The 18,610-nt window shown below is 41.7% G+C and overlaps 1 protein-coding gene across 16 annotated transcripts in view; it reads right to left on the reverse strand.

Moving 5' to 3' along the window:
• The window catches only part of nrxn2b (neurexin 2b), a 633,241-nt gene that overhangs the window by 373,085 nt on the left and 241,546 nt on the right, over positions 1 to 18,610 (reverse strand). The window contains exon 1 of one of the 16 annotated variants that reach the window (XM_053860773.1): positions 3,655 to 4,352. The exons of the other annotated variants lie outside the window; for them this stretch is intronic. The gene's annotated coding sequence lies outside the window, so the exon portion shown is untranslated. Of the gene's footprint in view, positions 1 to 3,654; positions 4,353 to 18,610 lie in introns of those variants that run through there. 16 annotated transcript variants of the gene reach the window in all.

Here is an 18,610-nt window from a genome sequence, read left to right on the forward strand (position 1 = left end):
TCTCCAAATAAAATAGATGACTGACGCAACTGCAGTGCTGCTTCTCAAAAACACACCGTTTCTCCATGTAACCTCTTTCTTAGTGCTCAGTCCAGTGCAGGTGGTTGTACTGTTCTAAGTGTTTTTCTGTCATGAAATGTGGAGTTAAAGTTATCAATTTCATGTCACATTTTACAACAAACTGAATGGAAGAATGTTTATATCATCTGATACATTGTATTCTATTTATCAAGTACACTGCTACTATTTTATGACACCAAAACAATGGATCTAATTTCAACTGTATCCTTTTATTTAACGCACAGGGAGTTGCTGACTTGTCATACTTGTCAATCTTATCAAATGTATTTGGTGACCGTAGTGCAGGTACTAGATCAAAAGGTAATTTAAGCACATCTGGATTGGTTAGTTGTAGTTTGTTTTTTTTTACTTTGAGGTGCTTCTTCGGGTTGAATGTGAAGTCTTTAACCTGATAGCAGCTCGGTTGATGCCAAACAGAAACTGTCAGATTTCACCTGTCTCTTTCCTCCTTAAGTTTGAGGTGATGACGGTATTTTTGCACTAGAAACACATTCATACCTGCGTTCCGCCACTGCTGGCTCTGTATTGCCAAGCTCATTGTGCCACAAAGCAACACGAATAAGTCATTCACGCATGAACAGCTTTAGCTGCCGTCTTGGTAGCACCGCAGAGTAATCTATTAGTTTGAACAATGCAACTGTATTCCAACTATCACCAATGAAAACTGTAAATACAGTCACTCATAATCTGTATTCAGAATACTACATGGTCATGTATTACGTTACTATCCTACACAAAGAGGTATTTTGGCGCTCTATGGTGAAATGTGCTCTTCATAAAACTTACTTGAGTACCATTTCTGTTTACGTTGTTATACATAATACATGGCCATGTCTACACATAGGTTGCATTTCAGGGTTAAAATACCACAGAGATTGGGCGATGATGATCATGTTTTCAATGGGGTTGTTCAAAGACTGAATGTTTGGACTGTCTGACACAGAACTTCTTGTTGGTTTGTTGCGACAATGTTACAAGGCTTGGCATGTGTACGGCATTTGGTTTCGTTTTGGTTTTCAGTAGTTTGTGTGGACACCTGAAACAGCACCAAATTATGGAGCACTTTTGTCGGGGAAATGGATTGGATAGGAAAAGATGCACGTTGGTCCCAAGATGCACACAGACTGTAAACCGTACATACACAATTTCCTACTTTTCTATCACATCATACAATGTGATGCTATAACACATCCAGGATGAAGGAGATGAGATTACACGAATGGGTGGCAATTTTAGGTTAAAAAAAAGTAGTAAAAAATGTGTGTGTGCTCTTTATGCAGCAACAAGTTCATTCATCACTGGAGCTCTTCCTCCCAGATCTTTGCACTGCAACTAAAATTTGAGCATTCTCAAGTAAAATAATCAAACGTGAGTTATCACGTCCTCTATTTACAGTATTTTGAATGTGAAGCGAGGGAACTGAACTGCCGACCAGAGTGGATTCTTCTTCTTCTCGTAGTTAGTTGGAAAATCTGTTTTTCAGCAGCCAGTCAAACTTTGACTCATAGAATGTTCAAATCAAGCAGAATCCAATATTGCTAGCTCAGAGACTACTTTTTTTTTTCTACACCTCCAGACACGATCGATGTTCACTCTGACATTTCGCAGTAAAAGTTTAAGTGATCAACTCTCAGGCAGATGTGAAACCCCTTTACCAAAATGCTGATCCATCCTGTTGAAGTGTTGTAAGTGAGGAATACATCTGAGTGGATGGGAAGCGCTGAGGCAACAGACTGAGAGGCGATTCACTTAAAGCATGGACTTCATACATCAGCTTTTCAAAGTATTTTCCATGAAAGCTGTGTTTAGTTGCGATACTTTGGAGAGTATGACTATATAACTAAGGCCAGGATTGGCACAGAAGATCGAGAGGGATGTTACCATTGTTTTTATTTTTACTAAAACAAACAGTCACTTGTCATTTCCTTTGGATAAACCAGGTGCCACTACAGCGGTGGATGAGTGGAATTTCAAGATCTTCAGGTGGCAAACTGCTGTTCTGGAGCAGCTGACGGATGTCATGAAAACACTACATGCATCATCACTTACTAACACAAATGTGCTCAGTGCTTGCTAATCAACAAAGAGTTATGTTGTTAGTTGACGGTACAGCGGCTATTGACAGTGAACTAGCAGTGCGGCTGATGGTGTGTTTGTCTAATAACCAAGGCTGCATTTCAATTTCACATCCCAGTGAACAGGCTGCTTAGTCGCACCAGGGTGATAAGACACCAGGCTCAGCAAAAGGCCTCTGGTGCACGTGTGTGTGTGTGTGTGTGTCATGTTCAACTTTGATGATGAATTCGACTCTTTGGAGTCAACCTTGGAACAGGTAGAAAGAGAGGGAAACTTTTTTAGGTGAGCGATGAACGTCTCAGATGATAAATAAATATATAAGAGCAACAACCCATCTACCCCCTGCTCAGTCCTTGGAGGGCATCATCATATTAGCGGAGCTTGAAAGTGACTTTCCCTTCATACTGGGCCCATCAGGCCCGGCCCGTGCCGTGCTAAGTCCGCCCCTGGTCTAATTAAAGATTTGAAATGTGTCCGCCCCACGCTTCTTGTTTCCCTCTGACGTCTGGGTTTCCTTCCAACCTATTTTACCTCACCTCCCTCCCCTCGTCACTGTGCGAGGAGAATGCTCCACACATGTCTTCACAGAGGCCTTGATGTACCACAGATAAATACCCATCAGGTGTTTGCATTGTGAGTGTCGTTCACCTGATGCTGTCTTCCTGTGAGTCTTCCAGCAAGACTTTTTGTTTACCGGTGCTGGTGGGAATTGGAGAGGTTTGAGCCGATCAGCCTGTGTGAAGGAGTTTTTGTTTTCCTTTTTTTTTTTTTTTTTTTTTTAATTTTTCAGCTTCAGGTTTTTGTTTTCATGGTTTCATAGTTGGCATGTGTCCATAGTTTTGACAAAGTTATTAGGATCCGCAGGATTTCACTCTGTTTTTACACTCTGTTAAAGATGCAGCAGTAGTGGTTGGTGCTGGATTTAGTCCGAGTTCATACATTCTTCCTCTGCTTGTGTTGGTTCGGTCCCATTATTCAAAAAGCATGAAGTTTAAAATAGACTCTAAATTCATCAGAAGATGCACATGAGAATGTTAATGTGTTTCTTTGTACCCTGCAACGGATCAGGATGTCCGTCAGCCTGCTCCCCACAGAAGATTTATTAGCTTAGAGGCTTCAGACTCACTCTCAAACCAGAACAAGCAAGTGTTAACCACAGTCTAACCACAGGGGTAACCAGCCTGGTCTTCAAAGGGTCTGGATGGTGCAGATTTCTGCTCCAACCCAACTAGCACAGCTTCACCCCTCAGGTGTCTGACAGCTGTATCCAGTTCATTGTCAGTCTGGTGCTGCTTGTTTCATGTATGAGCTCATTGGTTGAACCATGTGTGTCTGACTGGTTGGAACAAAAGCCTGCTTGTGGTGAAATACCTTAAAAATATTGAACCAAATTCAAAAGTTTTCTCATGACTGCATGTTGCAAAACACTCCGAGCTGCCATACATGGACATGCGTACGGCAATTTGCGACGTGAGGAATTCACAAGAATTCACACACCTGATGGTTCATTTAATTCAATGTCAAAAAAGTGAGCGCTCCATTGATTGAATGATCCCTCTGAGCCACCCACCCCGTCATATGATCCTAATGTAGTTCATATAAATTGATAGCAACCTCTTAAAGCCATAGCTGTTCTTTGTTTTAACTACTGTGGCACTTTTTATGCCTGAAAACCTTTTCTCCCTCCTGAATCACTGCAGCCTGTTACTTCCACTCCATCTCCTTGCACCTCCCTCCCTCCCTTCCCCAGTGGTCATCATTTGCCTGGGATTTAAGGACACACACGTCCTCTGAAGGCAGTGAGTTAATTAGACATCGGGCTGTATCTGTCCCACTCATGTGCCGCCTCTCTGTGAGTATCTGTGGGCTTAGAGGAATATTGCTGCTTCAGTGAGACCAAACACACACAGACAGACACACACAGTGTGGTGAAGTGGACTGTGCAAGTTAGTGGGGGTGTTTTTGAAGTGTGTGTGCGCTTCCTGGGGCCAGTCAAGTATATTCATACCGACTGTTGAGTGCCTTTTTTCAAGTGAAAGTTATTTGTTTTTCGCTCCTGCCCAAGTAGTCTTGTGCTGTTCTTTAAACATGTTGTCAGCCTGCTCATGAGCACAGCACAGTAACACTTCATAACATGGCCGCAGTGAGTCGTGCTCTAAATGTGAGGGATATGACATGGGAAAATCAATGACATTTTTATTGTTGGAACTACTCTGCAGGGGCATTCAGCAGTATAAGAAATGACGACTCGAACTAATAAATACATTATCGAGCACTTGCACAGGAAAGACAGGGATGCAATGTCACCGATTAAATCGCAGTGGCCATTAGCAAAAGACTGAGTTCACCCTCGACAAGCTTGCAGTACACTTCAGGCCACACACAGTGGAAGAAAACTGCTCACATTCACTCCTAATGACAAACTGAAGTAGACTGTTTTCACTCTTTCTTGCACAGATGTCAGCGTCCTGCATGGACCCGATACAGTTAGAATACTTCAGAGCGTTCCAGTGCAGTACAGGGATGCCACCGCATACAGTCTAGCATGAAGTAAACAAAGTGGAAACATCGAAACAAACAGATAACACAAAACACATCATGGTGGTGGAGATGAACACGACAGATGATTAAAAAAAAAATCAAAACCATATTTGAGGGCTAAAATTTTGGTTGAAAAAAATTTTAATGTATTGATATACAATACATACATGTTGCATCAAATATTTTAGTTTTTATAAATACATTATACTGGATTTTTTTTTTTTTTTATCCTGGATTTTGTGCAGCATTCATAGAATTTAACTTCTTCCCCAAAATTCAAGTTCAACCTCCAGGAACAGCAATATATATATATATATATATATATATATATATATATATATATATATATATATATATATATATATATATATATATATATATATACATATATTAATATTGGAACATTGTGATCCTTTAAAAAATATGTCAGAATTTATGTTTTTCTCCATCCAAACTAAATGGTCATGCCTCAATATGATTGCTGCACTTCGACGCGACCACTGGGAGAAGTTATTGCCGGTGACCCGTCATATTTCTTGAGTCTTGGGCGGTAAATGTTCATGTTGCTCTTGTAAACTCCCTCATTGGGGAAATACTGGCTGAATGTTCTTGGTTTTTGACTCTTTGCACTTGCCACTTTTCAAGTTGCAAACTGCCGGCATTTACCAAATAAACAGCAGTGACTGAATTGACTTTCATGTCCTCAGCAAAAAATTACAATTAAACAGCCTCAGAAAAACAAGCATGGAAACATCCAGACAACAAAGACCGGCCTGGCGGTGTTTGTTTTGAAAGCTCACACATGGAGCTGTCGGCATCTGTGTCTGCACAGTTTGTTCACTTGGGGTTTCTCTCTCTTTCTTCTTTTTTTCTCTTTTCTAATGGGGGATAATTCCCTATAGGGATCCCTACCGTGCCCTGTTTCCTCTTATTTGTTAAATTGCAATGAAGAAATACAGTGTCAACCTCCACACTGTTTAATCGAGCAGCGTTGGACTTTATTGAGAATGATGGTTCCCCAGGAAAACATCAGTCAACATCATTAGGGCTTCTTTAATATCACATTCCAGCAGGATAATTGAAGATGAAGCGCCGACAAATCCTATTGAAATGGTCATCTGGAGCTAGCAGCATGGCAGTCAGCTCACCACGCGGGGATTACATGTCAGGAATATTAGGTTAGCTCAGTCAGCAATGGCGTTTCAAAAATTGTGACTTGTCCTGACTCACCGCTCAATTTCTCATGAGAAAAAATGTTTACAGTGTTTGCATTACTTTTGACCAGGAAAAAAAAAATTAGCTGTGGCTCCACCTGAAGTGAGACAACAAAGGTAGTTTATTGACCTTTGTTCTCCCTCCATTGGATCTATCTGCAAACTTTTTTTTTTCACCATTTCTCACTCAGAGTGACAACAAGTCAAGGAGCTGCACCTTGTTCAGCAGTAATAGCTAGGGGTTGTTTTGTGGCTTGAAGAGGAGGTATAGAAAATAGTATGGAAAATAGTGACCACAGAGCAATGATGGTCCAATGTGAGAGTTTCATTTCACCCTCTCACAAAAACACCTCTTCAGTTGTTACCAAAGACGAGCATCATGTTCTGTGTGATGTCATCTCATTTCAGTGTAAACGGACAAACAGTAAACAGTTTCACACATGTGCATGTGCAAGAACAGCAAATAGTTCAACAATAAAAATAACTGCAATATGACAGTGAACCACAAAACGGAGTGCAATTCTTAGAAAAGGTAGGGAACATCTGGGCTGGTTCTCATGAGAGTTTCGATGACAAATATGGGTAAAAGTGTCCATCATTTCTGCTCCGTCACTCCCACTCAGTTCCCTCAACAAGCAAACCAAGTATTAATAACACCGAAGACATTTCAATCGCTCTCCTCTCTCTCCGTGTTCCCCGTCATTCTTTTCTCATTAATATTTCACCAACCTGTCTCCTCTCTGCCACTCCTCACCATCAGGCTTCTGCACAATACAGCAAAATTGGATCCAAATGTTATCTGACAGCAAAACCTTAGGTTCTAATCAGTCGCTCTCTGTCGTCACCGCCACATGGAAATTACATACTTAAAGGGGTTCACAGATGTTTACAGGGGAGTGTGAAGATATGTCTGGGACACTCAGTTATAAAACATCATGGTTGGCTTCACTTTTTCAATACTCTACATTTAAAGTGCTTTGTAAAGGCTGTGATCCTGCGTTGCACGTCAGTCTTTGAGCAGATTTTACTCATATAAAATTCAAGCTTAATCCTAGTTCAAATAGAATTTGAATAAACAAATGGAGCCCACTTGTTTCACATAAGATCATATAAATATTTAATAATATGTACATAAGACAATACAGTTGTAAGGATCACACCACCATAATTTTCGTCACCTTCACAAACTATAAATCCAAACAAAAAAAACTTGATGACAGAGCTCATCTCCCTTCTGTGAACAGCACATTACTTGTTTGATCAAAGTAGAACTTGAAGTTTGCCACTCAAATCAAGACCTTTTTGGTTGTCATTGCCTGTCGAAAGACTCGTGAGGTGTGATGGTGAACATGCAGGCACTACTGCATCAAGGATCTGCCTGTGGGAAAAGTGATCCATTCATCAGACAGTGCTAAAAAGCAACACCTTATGTTTGCGGAACTAGCATGTGGCCTTTTGTTTTTTAACAGTACAAGACGCACTGAGGGGGGGTTTAAAAGATCATATTGCATCAAAATAAAACAAAACAAAAGCAAGCTTCTTGACAACTCCATTGTCAATGAGACTCTTCAGTGATGTTCCATTAAAAACACAAACCAAATGTACTGTGCAGGACAATAGTTGACAGATGAATGAGGACTGATGTTGCTCCACATATATAGTATGTTGTGCGCCTATGAGCTCCACTCAAACACTTCAAAGTTTGCAGTAATTCACCAATAGATTGGACAGCACAGTGACACGCTGCCTAGTGTCAGGAGATGCCTACGGGAGGAGAAACGTGGAAACCAATTGAAAGCGTAGTGCTGCAGAAAAGGTTCCTGTGTTGCTATGGAAGGCAAAATCCACCTGATGATGGTAAATATATGACGTCTTATACATGAGAATGTGTGAGCTAACAGGAATGTTGACCAATTGAAGGTAGATAATTTATACGCGCAACAGTTCGTGTTACTATTGAAAGCACTAGCAATGCTTAATGCTAACAAAATAGCGCTGTGTGAGCGATTGAGTGGCTGCACAAAGACGAGAGAGTCAACTCGTCTAAGGTCAGGGAACATTGAGGGCATCTATTTTGTCCTGTAAATAGACATTTTTGGAAAACGTGATAAGAAGAATTCTTCACTCTGCTCCTTTACAATCTCTGTATTACATTAGAAGAAGTATTGACAGAATTGTATGCAATGCATCAATTAAGATGTCAAGTGTTGCAGTTACAAAGTAGTCATTTTTTGTAATGTTTGTAATGTATGAAAAAAAGATTCATTCAGAACTCAGTTTATATGAGTTCTCTCCACTGGGGTGCAGTATCATTTTAAAAGCCCCTGAAGTGAGCAGGTTAGGGCCCCTTAAAACAAGCGATTTACCGCTACGCTATTGTTAAGTAGCATCTACCCTGTGCTCTTTCTAGCATAACAGTGTCAACATTCCCGATTAGTTTTCTTCCCGACAGCCTTTTCTGTGACACTAAGTTCCTCCCTTCCCATCTTTCCTCCCTGCTGTCAGATCCCATTCTCTCCCTCCTCCACCAGCTGTGTGGAGTGAAGACCCACTGTGCCAAGTGCCATTTGATTTGCCACTTTTTGGCAACCACCGTAATTTCAGGGACATTTCCTCTCTTCCCTCACTCTTCCCATCTATTTCTTTCTGTCGTTCAATTTACACTGTGGTTGATGAGTGAGCGGGTGTGTGTGTAAGATACATCCTTATCCAAGTTGTCGTTCTCCTGTATGCTTTTGCATTCCCCCCATCTTTCAGACTCCCTCCTACCCTCTTACCACCACTCAGCTTTTTATCCTCCCACATTCTGTCTCCACTCCAGTCACCAACATCCGAATCCTTCCTGCTATGTGACACTTTATTAAGATTTCTCTGAATCTTATTTACTTCCATAATAACAAACCGTTCCAATAACATCCACACCCACCTATCTGCTCATCACCAATTCCATTCATTACTCTGTGCAACTGAAGTGAGTACCTGTTCACAGCTGAGCACACAGAGACGACTGGATGATTCGACAGATGGGGGGATTTTACAGGACGTAAGCAGGACTGTGGAGAGTTGGAATGCAAGAGAGAGCTGGAGAGATAAGTGGGAGATGTGAATACGCAAGAAGGGACAGTGATGGATGAGGATTGCCTGCGAAAAGTCGACTCATTTCAGGTAACACACCCCAATATGATTTTCCTGAAAGCATTCCACGGTGTGAGTTGTTCCCTACAGACATCTGCCACTGTAAGCCTGCAGTTGGCCAATGACGGTACCAAGCTATCGTTGTAGAAAACAACAATCAACAAAACATACTGAAGTAACTTCTCACAAATGATGACAACCCGAAGCCTAACACGAGAATTAGACCTGTGAATGAACCTGAATTGGAGCAATGTAATCGTGACCATGTTGGCCTAACTGCTCTGAACCAGGAGGGAAACAATTCAACGCACTTTCATAACCAGTTAGGAAGTATTGCAACGCATTTTACCATTACCAAGATTATACCATCACTGAGAATTGATTCCTTAGAGAGCTGTAGAATCATAATCCACAGAGACGCTTACATATCTGCAGCACCTCTTTAAGTTACCAGGTCAGGTTCAAACTTAAACCTAAGTCACACCATAAGTCTGCGTTGCACTTATGCAATGTTGCATTGCATTTTTTTTTTGCTGTGCAAATGTAAACAAAACGCCTACAGTTCCTTAACTCGACTCCATGAGAGACCTTTTCTCTGGACAATGGATTCATTTAATGAGTCACTGGTCTTGCTGTGTCATGCTACTGAGTGAAGTCATGACATGTGGGCCTCATCCATGTTCCGGAAAGAGATCGGATCTGGTGCAAGTTAGAGCAACTTTAGGTCTGAGGTTCCCCTAGGAGCCCCCTCCATTTTGTCTTATTGTTTTGGGCCACTTCCTGCTCCCGCTTTCTTCTCTTCCTGTCTTAAAGGATTGGGGCTCTTTCTGTTCCCGCCACAACTGCTCCACAGACACACACACCTGTCCTCAATCCACTAATCACCAACTCACTATTTGAACGCCTTCCCGATGACAACCGGCATCAGTTTGTTGTTTTTTTGTGAGTTTTTGTGATTGATCTCCTTTGTTTTTCAGTGTGTCTGTTATTCGTTGTTCCTCTCCCCTCAAATTCTGTGGACTTGTTACGGTGCCTTGGACACTGGTTTTTCTTTCCGTTTGTGCTTTTGGATGCTTTTTTTTAAAAATTTTCCTGAATTGTTTATTATTGTTTATTTATTTTCTCTCCCTCTTGTGTAGAGGTCGAGTTTTCGTTTCTGTTTTTACCATCATAAGTATTTTGGTTCTTTTTGTTACTTTGTCGCCTTCTTGTGGAGAAGCCGAGTTTAATGCTGTTTGCTTTAATATTAAAATGTGTTTTAATATTCTTTCGTACATTCGTCCCCTGCCTGCTGCATGTGGGTCTCCCGTATTAAATCGTTGCAGTATGACTGAATTGCTAAGTCAAATGGCCCTTTGTGAGGCACAACTTATATACATATTTGGGCCGTTATTTGGGCTCTTGAGTGCTTTAGCATGGCTGTGTGGGGTTAAAGTTAAATAAGATCAATCACAATGAAGGGAGTGTGGTCAGTGCCAGGACAGTGCCAGTCAGTGTAAACTGAGGCAGAGTGAGACATGACTATTTGCAGCTGCACAGGTGTTTCATTAAAATTATAGTGCCTCATGAGGATCCAGTTTGAAAACCCCTGAAATAATCATAATGCGGGACCTCATATCATTTGGCTGGAATATCTGGACCGTTTCCCAGGTAAATAAACTGCTGTTCTGAAGTACCTCACCTCAGGAATAAAATGATATTGTGTGTTTATCGTGTCTGCTATGTCTGTTTTAGTTGCCCACACACTAAAAGGGTCAACTATCTCTTGCCTTATTTTTGGCTTTCATCATTTGTTGAATGAAGAAAGATGAGCTGACATTGATTCTTCACCTCTTATTTATTATACTGTAATGTTGATTGATTTCTATTCACCGGAGTACACAAATAGGTTAACTTCTTTTTTTCTATGGCTTCATATGTGACTCCCATTTCCCCGCTGATATTCATGCAGATGTTTTATTGTTGTAGCAGAGCAGAATCACTGCTCTACTCTTAAATTTCTGTACTCCAAAAGCTTTTAAGTGTAAAGTCCTACTCACAAGGTATTTACCGAGGCACTCCCTAATGATATTTGCTGCTGCTTATGTCAGCAACCTGCACAGCAGTGCTTCATATCACTCATTGATCAGAATATATATGATAAAAGGAAACGCTTGGCAAAGGACGGCCGCACAGCCAGCGAAATTATGTACGCCGCAGCATTATGTGGCCCCTCTCAGCTGTGAAAAGCTTTGCTGCATATGCTGGCATCATTAGCCAACACCACAGCAATGGGCTGTACAGCTGCCGTGGTCATACCGGGGATTTGTTCAGCATCTGGCTGCTGGTGCAGAGGGAGGTGTGCACAAAATGGCAGTTTGTGCCGGGCATCTGAAAGCTGTTCCAGTCCTATGGCTGGCTGCAGCGATGTCATGCCAGGCTGAGCAGTTGGGAATATGCCAGGCACGACTGGTAACCAAGGTTACTAGTCTGACATCTGTTCTTCAATACCCAGCTCACTTGGGCGGACAGTGATGCCACAAGGTGGAGGTCCAGCTCTCTTTATATGCATGAAGTATGCTCCGGCACCATTGTAGGGAATTTACAATAACACATGATGTTACAGTAAGATGATGATGACGACACACTTGTATAGCTTATTCAAGAGCCTATTGTTTATTTTATTGAGGTTCAAGTTGTTCATTTAAAACCAAAATCACTGCCTGATACACTGTAGATCATTAACAACTCTGCACATGGCATAATGACTTATTTTGCTTTGTGTGCAAATTTGTTGTCAAGTACAAGTACAAATTATCACTTGTGTTCTCTGCCACCTCAACACTCCTTGTCTTTCTCACCTGACTACATATGCCAATTTATCGCACAGCAGCTGTGGATTTTTTCCAGATGTCTTGGAAAATTAATAAAAAATATCCACAACGTTGGATGCAGATGATCACAAACATATTTCTGCCTGTTGGGTCAGCGCATCCAAAAGATGAGGTCATTTTCATCCTTGTCCTAACCAAAAATCTTTGTCTTTTTCCATCTTTTAATGAAGTAAAACATGTCACAGGGTTCAGTTTTTTTTTTTGTTTCATTTGTAAAAGCATGTTCAAAAGATGCTTCATGAAGGTCCTCACCCAAACCCTAGCCCAAACCCAAGATCATCGACCATAATAAGTCTCATCATGAACTGGAGGTTAATGTTACATTTTGCTGACGGCATTATACAATAATCAAATATTAAATAGTTGCTCCCAAACCATAACATTTACAAATACAGTCACATGAGTTATCTCAGTTACTTATATGAGTTCACGACACAGCAGGTCAGAACTCTTTTTTAAACTTCCTGACCTCAAATGCACCATCGTAATTGACACATTCGAGTCACAAAATAGTAGTGAAAGCATGATTAATAACCTATAAGTGGCACCACTTTATCTGCAATGAAAACTCATCCATACATGTCTTTGTGAAGCCTGGATCAAAATGTGTGTGAGTGTGTTGTAGGCGCTATTATTATTGATTTCTATCAAAACTGTTTGCATTCAAAAAGGCTTGGTTGGTTGTTTGGCCCTGTGTTCCTTGAAATAAAGTCAATACTGTAGATTAATTATTAAAAAAATAATCTAAATAGTCGAAACTTTGCTATTAACCAAAAACACAGTACAAACTCTGCAGCAATTATATCGACTGTTCTTTGTTAGCCCTGAAAGATATTTTTTTTTCTTAAAACAATCTCTAATTTGAATTAAAAGGCCGGCAGACTGTTTTGAATCTCTCTCATCTTCAGTCCAAAATTGGCATGGCCTTCGATATAATCACTGTAATAATCATAATTCGGGCTAAGTGCAGGCAAAGGTGTGAGGAGGCTCTGATGTGAGGACAAAAAGAAATGGAAAAAATAGATCACAGAATGAAGACAAACCAAACCCACGAAGCATATTCGAACAAACACAGTCAAAAATCATACTAAGCAGAGAAAGCGTCCTACTAAATTATATAAACTAAAACAATGTCACTAAAGCTCAACTGATACTTAGATCTATATTCTGAAAAGCAGTCACATCCTATGCAATGAATTCCCATGGTGGGAAGAATAGAAGACAGTCTAATGTTTGTGGTTGACCAAAGAGAGTGTTTTGTAGTTATTGCAAGTCATGAAACAAATGGACAGAGCCCTAATACAAAACCACCGTTTTGCAAAGTTGCCCATATTGTGTCCTGAGTTTCGAAGGCCAACAGTTATTTTTCCATTTCATTGAAACTTCACATGATTCCTAACCCAAGATTGCCATCCACTGAGCAGTGAAAATGAGAACGGTGTTTCATGAAACCTCATCAACCAGTAGCTGTCAAGAGACTATTTCTATTACGGCACATGTGCTGCTCTTTAAAGTGCCAGGACCAGGAGACAAATTTCCCTGAGACACCTTCCGTCCTTTTGAAGGACAATGAGCAGTGTGAGCGTCAAGCGGTACAGACGTGCTATGTAGGTTATTTGGCCAGACATGGGCAAGTGCATGAAAATGCAGCGTTTGAAGTGGCTCAGAGATTAAATTACTTTCTGTATGAACGTTTGGGGGAGGGAAATTGAGAAAATGATTAAAAAATAAATGGAAAAATGATTTCCCATTTTTGGGCCCCGTCACAATGACTGGTGAAGGCAATGGGGCGACCGTCTGCTTATTTGTCTGGTTGCAGGCGAAGCATGCTCATCCTATCTGCTGATTGTAGAACATTAGCGGTGCATCCTGCTCTATCTTTTCTAGCCGCCTGCGATCGTCGGTGACTTCCGGGTGTGATTACCACATTTGCAGGTTATAATGAAAATATTGACAAAGAAGGTAAGAGGGTATCGGTCTGACAGAGAAGGAAATGATGCCAATACAGACACGCAGTTTCTATGTGTTTGCACCAGACAAAGGTACAAAACTCGGACGGCTCTTATGCAGATTTGGTGCTTACCTATGTTAATCCCGCCGTGAATGAACGTTGCTTTTGAGTCAGAACAATTATTGTCAAGAACTAGTGATGGGTAGATGAGGCTTCATGACACAGTGTCCTGATTTTCAGAGGCCTCCAGATGACACTTTTCTTCTGTGAAATGTTTGGACTTGAACAACTAAGTCATCGAAACTTCACATAATTGCTAACCAAAGAGCGCCATCTAGTTGCTCCTGAAAAACACATTTTCATCAACACTGTAGTACTGTTTCATGATACCTCATCTACCCATAACTACCAAGTATTACTTCGAAGGGATTTGATTATTTCCCTTGACATCGTCATAACCAAATGTAGGTAAAGAGATATTTAGCGACAATTTAAGTAAATGTAAGGTGACATGAGGCAGTTTAAAGCTGATGCAGCTGAGTGTTTTTCAACTAGATCAGAGGTGCCATGAGAATTAATGAAGTTTTGCCATAAAAAAAATCTGAAACAGTTATTTCCTGCAAATAATTTGTCACTGCCGTTGAGTGTCTGCAGCAACATAAAACAAACAATAGCTTGAGAATGTGCTTTAACAGTGTAATTGTTCTGTCAGATCACTTCAGAAACGTGCTCCGCAGATCAGATCACAATTGTAATATTTGAGGCAAACTTTCGTTTTCATGCCAGAATCCAACAAGAGCTTAAGTCAAATGTGAACCATGAGTTCCTTGTTGGAGCCATGACATAGATCCACACACTCTGCTGACTGTGACACAGCGACTCAGGATCGCTCCTCTGAGGCCGTAGGTGCAAGACAAACATCATCAGTGAGATGAGGGGTCGCACTGGGGTGTAGAACTGTGGTGAAACTAGTGGGATATTGGTGATTTCACCCAGCTCCACCTGTGTTTTCCTTTGTCAGAGCAGAGGTCTGTGATGATAAAGACAGAGGGGCGTACTTGCACATTGCAATTAAGCCAAGAGCTTGAGCTGACAGGATATGTCTCTACACAGAAACAACTTCCTCTTGATTAGATTAGACTAGATGGGATTTGTTAGTCCTACATGAGGTGTTTCGTTTGCTTTTTGTTTGTTTTTTCAATGGTAAAAAGTCTGTGCAAAGGTTTATTTATTCATTTTTGAACAACCAAAAAAACAGTACTGTTGCCTGCCTTCTTCTGACTCTGTCCCTACATCAGTCGGAAATGGATGGCTGGTTTGACCCCCTTGATCCTCCTTGTTGGCTCTTGGAGGTGATGGTGGCTCACTTCAGGTCCAGACAGATGATGCACCTTAGAAATCTATAGACCTCCAGCACGTTGTTCTGGAATGCAAGAGGGGTACACTGCATGTGAGGGGCTCCTTCTGAAGTCCACTCTCATCTCTGCAGCGCCAAATGAGTCTGGCTCCAGCTGAAAGCCTTGACCTCCAGTTTATACACAGACTTGTCACTGTCATGGATGATACTAAAAGGGAGTTTGACACTTTCTGAAGTGCCATTTGAGCAGCGAGTGATTAATGTAGAGCTTGGTGATCTTGGCAGATCACGCATCCTTCTGATGCTGATGGCCATTGGGCTGGATGTCATTTTCCTCTCCTTCATCTGCTGGCCTCTGTCGGTCACAAAGCTCCTGATCCACGGACAGGTTGGGGTTGGTATAGTGAGTTAGGTCATCTGGGACAGAAGGACGTCTGGAATGATGGTGTTAAAGTCAACAAAAAGAATTCTTGTGTAGGTCCTGGGGCAGTTAAGATGTTGCAAGATGTGATGCGGCCTCATGTTGAACGCAGTGTCTACAGATCTGTTTGCTCTGAAAGCAAACTCCCAGAGGTTCAGCAGGAGCTCAGTCAAGTCCTTTGGATATGTCAACACCAGTCTCTGGATTTCAAGAGCAAAGAACAACTGATCTGCAAGGATTCAGTCCTGCTGCAGCAGCAGTCCTCAGGACCAGCATGACCATGGAACGATTGAAGCAGGAGAGGACTTTGTGGTCCACAGACTTTCTGTGCATCAGTTTCACATACATGTCATGACAGTGCAGCTACCCTTCTGCTGACTCAGCTGTCTCCAAAAATCACAAGGGGCAGCTGGTTTGGATCACTGAGTAGTGCTGAGATGAAACGCCAAGGTGCTAATACCCCAACGTTCTTGGGTGATACATGTTTAAAGAAGCATTTAAAAAATCAATTGAAGAATGAAGTCGGAATGGCAGGGCCAACAAACAAAGGTCATCCCATTGCTTTCACAACCTTAACAATACACTATCTTCCTCTTAGGCAGCAGGCCTGATCGAAGAAATCTCCCATTACCGATACAACACCACGGTGTCATCCATTACGTGTTGCATAGTAGGGATGACCTTTGTACTTCGCTAGTCGGGATCACCCCATGATGTCTGGCATGTCTATTCTGTGGCACTGCAGCCCCCATTTTTCTAATGTTGTTTTATGATTTTTACACTCCTAGTGACTCAATAAAGTGTGTAGATCTACAGAAATTAACTTTGCGAACTGATATGGCCTGGTAAATATGTCCAGGTTGGCGCCTGTCCATTACGTTACGATATGTATAATTCGGTACAATTCAATACAGCACAGTTGAGATATTTGTAGGCCGCGGTAACAGTGTACTTGATGCATCACGGGCCGTCTCCAGCACTGAGCAGACTGGACTGATACCAAAAGTACAATAGGCGGTCGTTATTCTGTCACCATGGAGAAAGAAGAATCTAATGATGGGATGTCTCGGCACCAGCGCTTGGTTCAGTGTGTACAGCAGGGGGCAGTTTCACCTGCTAAGAGTGTTCAGGGCCTCATTTATGGAAGGATTGTATGAATTAAATCATTGCAAAGTGACATACATGAATTAAATAGAAAAGATATTACACACAGCACACAACTAATGTTTACTTGGAAAAATTGATGAAATGTATGCTTTATTTAATGGATGCCCTGCAGAATGTGCATGTGCCCACACAGGTTCATAACTGAGAAAGTAGTATGGAATTCCTTCGCACGATCAATATGGCAGACAGTCACTGTGGCCCCAACATGTACACAACACAGCACCAATGTTTCCCCCACTGCCTGACTTTGATGATGTCTGAGGCACCGAATGTATACCATACATCTGCCGCCGTGCGGCTACATCTGCAAGTGATGCGAGGCTCACGAATGGCACGCGAGGTAGACAGGAAAACACTTTTATTTATTCATAGTTTGCTTTAGGCTTTCACTGACGTTCGTCAAGACACTTTTGATGTCCTGCATCTCCTTGGTTATGTCGATGATGGAAGTCAACCACAGTGCAGCAACACCAGCCGATGGAGCATAAAGCCATTTATTGTTAATAACTGTTGCACACGAAGTTAACACAACATGTATGAACTCTATTGCGTGATAAGACGAAGGTAATGGCTGATTTTATCAAAAACAAGACTGTGGTTTGGTTTCTATGTGAGGACATTGTGGCATGACTCGCCCCAACTCCCTCCTATAAGGAGTTCCATCAATTATGGCAGTAAATATAAGATGAGTGCAATAATGTAAATGAAACAAAAACATTGAGAAAGCTTGGTTTGGGTATCATCATTGCTACTGACCCTTAATCCGGACAGCTGGTCCATCCGTCACACACAGACTACACCCACTGGCCTCTCCTTGTACTGGGGCCTCCACTGTTGTAACGCCACTCAGTGGTTTTCTCCTAATCGGCTTCAAGGCCCTGAGCGGACGGCAAAGCACGTTTGCACGAGGTGCGGATGAAATGTCTCGGTTGACATCCACACAAGTCACTCATAAATCCTCGTCCCCATGTCCACACTTCACCAACTGCCTCATAATTACATTTCAAAGACACCGCACACATTGACCTCCAATATAAGCTCAACCATAAATAACCAGGTGTGTTCAGCCATTCCCTCGGAGCTTTCTCTTGCCCTTATAAACATGCAGAGTTGCTGCGTACACTGACTTCTTCAACTTGAGATCAAATCATTTCTGAGTGAAAGGAAATACAAACATGATGCCTATTTTTTTCACACTGTCCAAGTGCTCCGCTTTCCTCCTTTAGGTCTATTAGAAACAAGGACTTCCTGGTGGTTCAGCATGATGGAAAGAGCAATTCGGGATGATGTGTGGCAGGAGATGAGGCATTGGCATTGCAGGGGAGAGGCTGATTTACAAAGGTTCAAGGCTCAAAGACACTGACACACAAACATTCGAGTACCATTCAAGTGATGTCTTCCATAATTTGAGAGCCTAAATCCTCATTTTCACCTTGGTAGCTTCCCAGAGTTTGGAAGAAAACACATTAGGTGTTAAAAAAAATAAATAAATAAACGGCATGATGCTGTTCAGGTGAGTCAAAGGGTGGCCTCACGCTGCACCAGTCTGTTTCACCCCTAGTGTGTCGCTTTCGCCCCTCTGCCTTCAGAGCTGTGTCCCATTTCTTCAGTACTCTCGCTGGCTAGCCGAAGAAGTTGACTTGTCGTGGCAACTCCTGACAGAAAATGCCGGCAGACTAGAAAGAAAATAATCAGTTGCGATCACTGCTAGCTTTTAGGTATGAGAAGCCAAATGATGCACGCAAATGAAACAAATTTGAACTAGACTATTTATAAATTATGTATACGAACTAT

Source organism: Synchiropus splendidus, chromosome 3 (assembly GCF_027744825.2).
Source record: "Synchiropus splendidus isolate RoL2022-P1 chromosome 3, RoL_Sspl_1.0, whole genome shotgun sequence".
In the NCBI taxonomy this organism is placed as follows: domain Eukaryota; kingdom Metazoa; phylum Chordata; class Actinopteri; order Syngnathiformes; family Callionymidae; genus Synchiropus; species Synchiropus splendidus.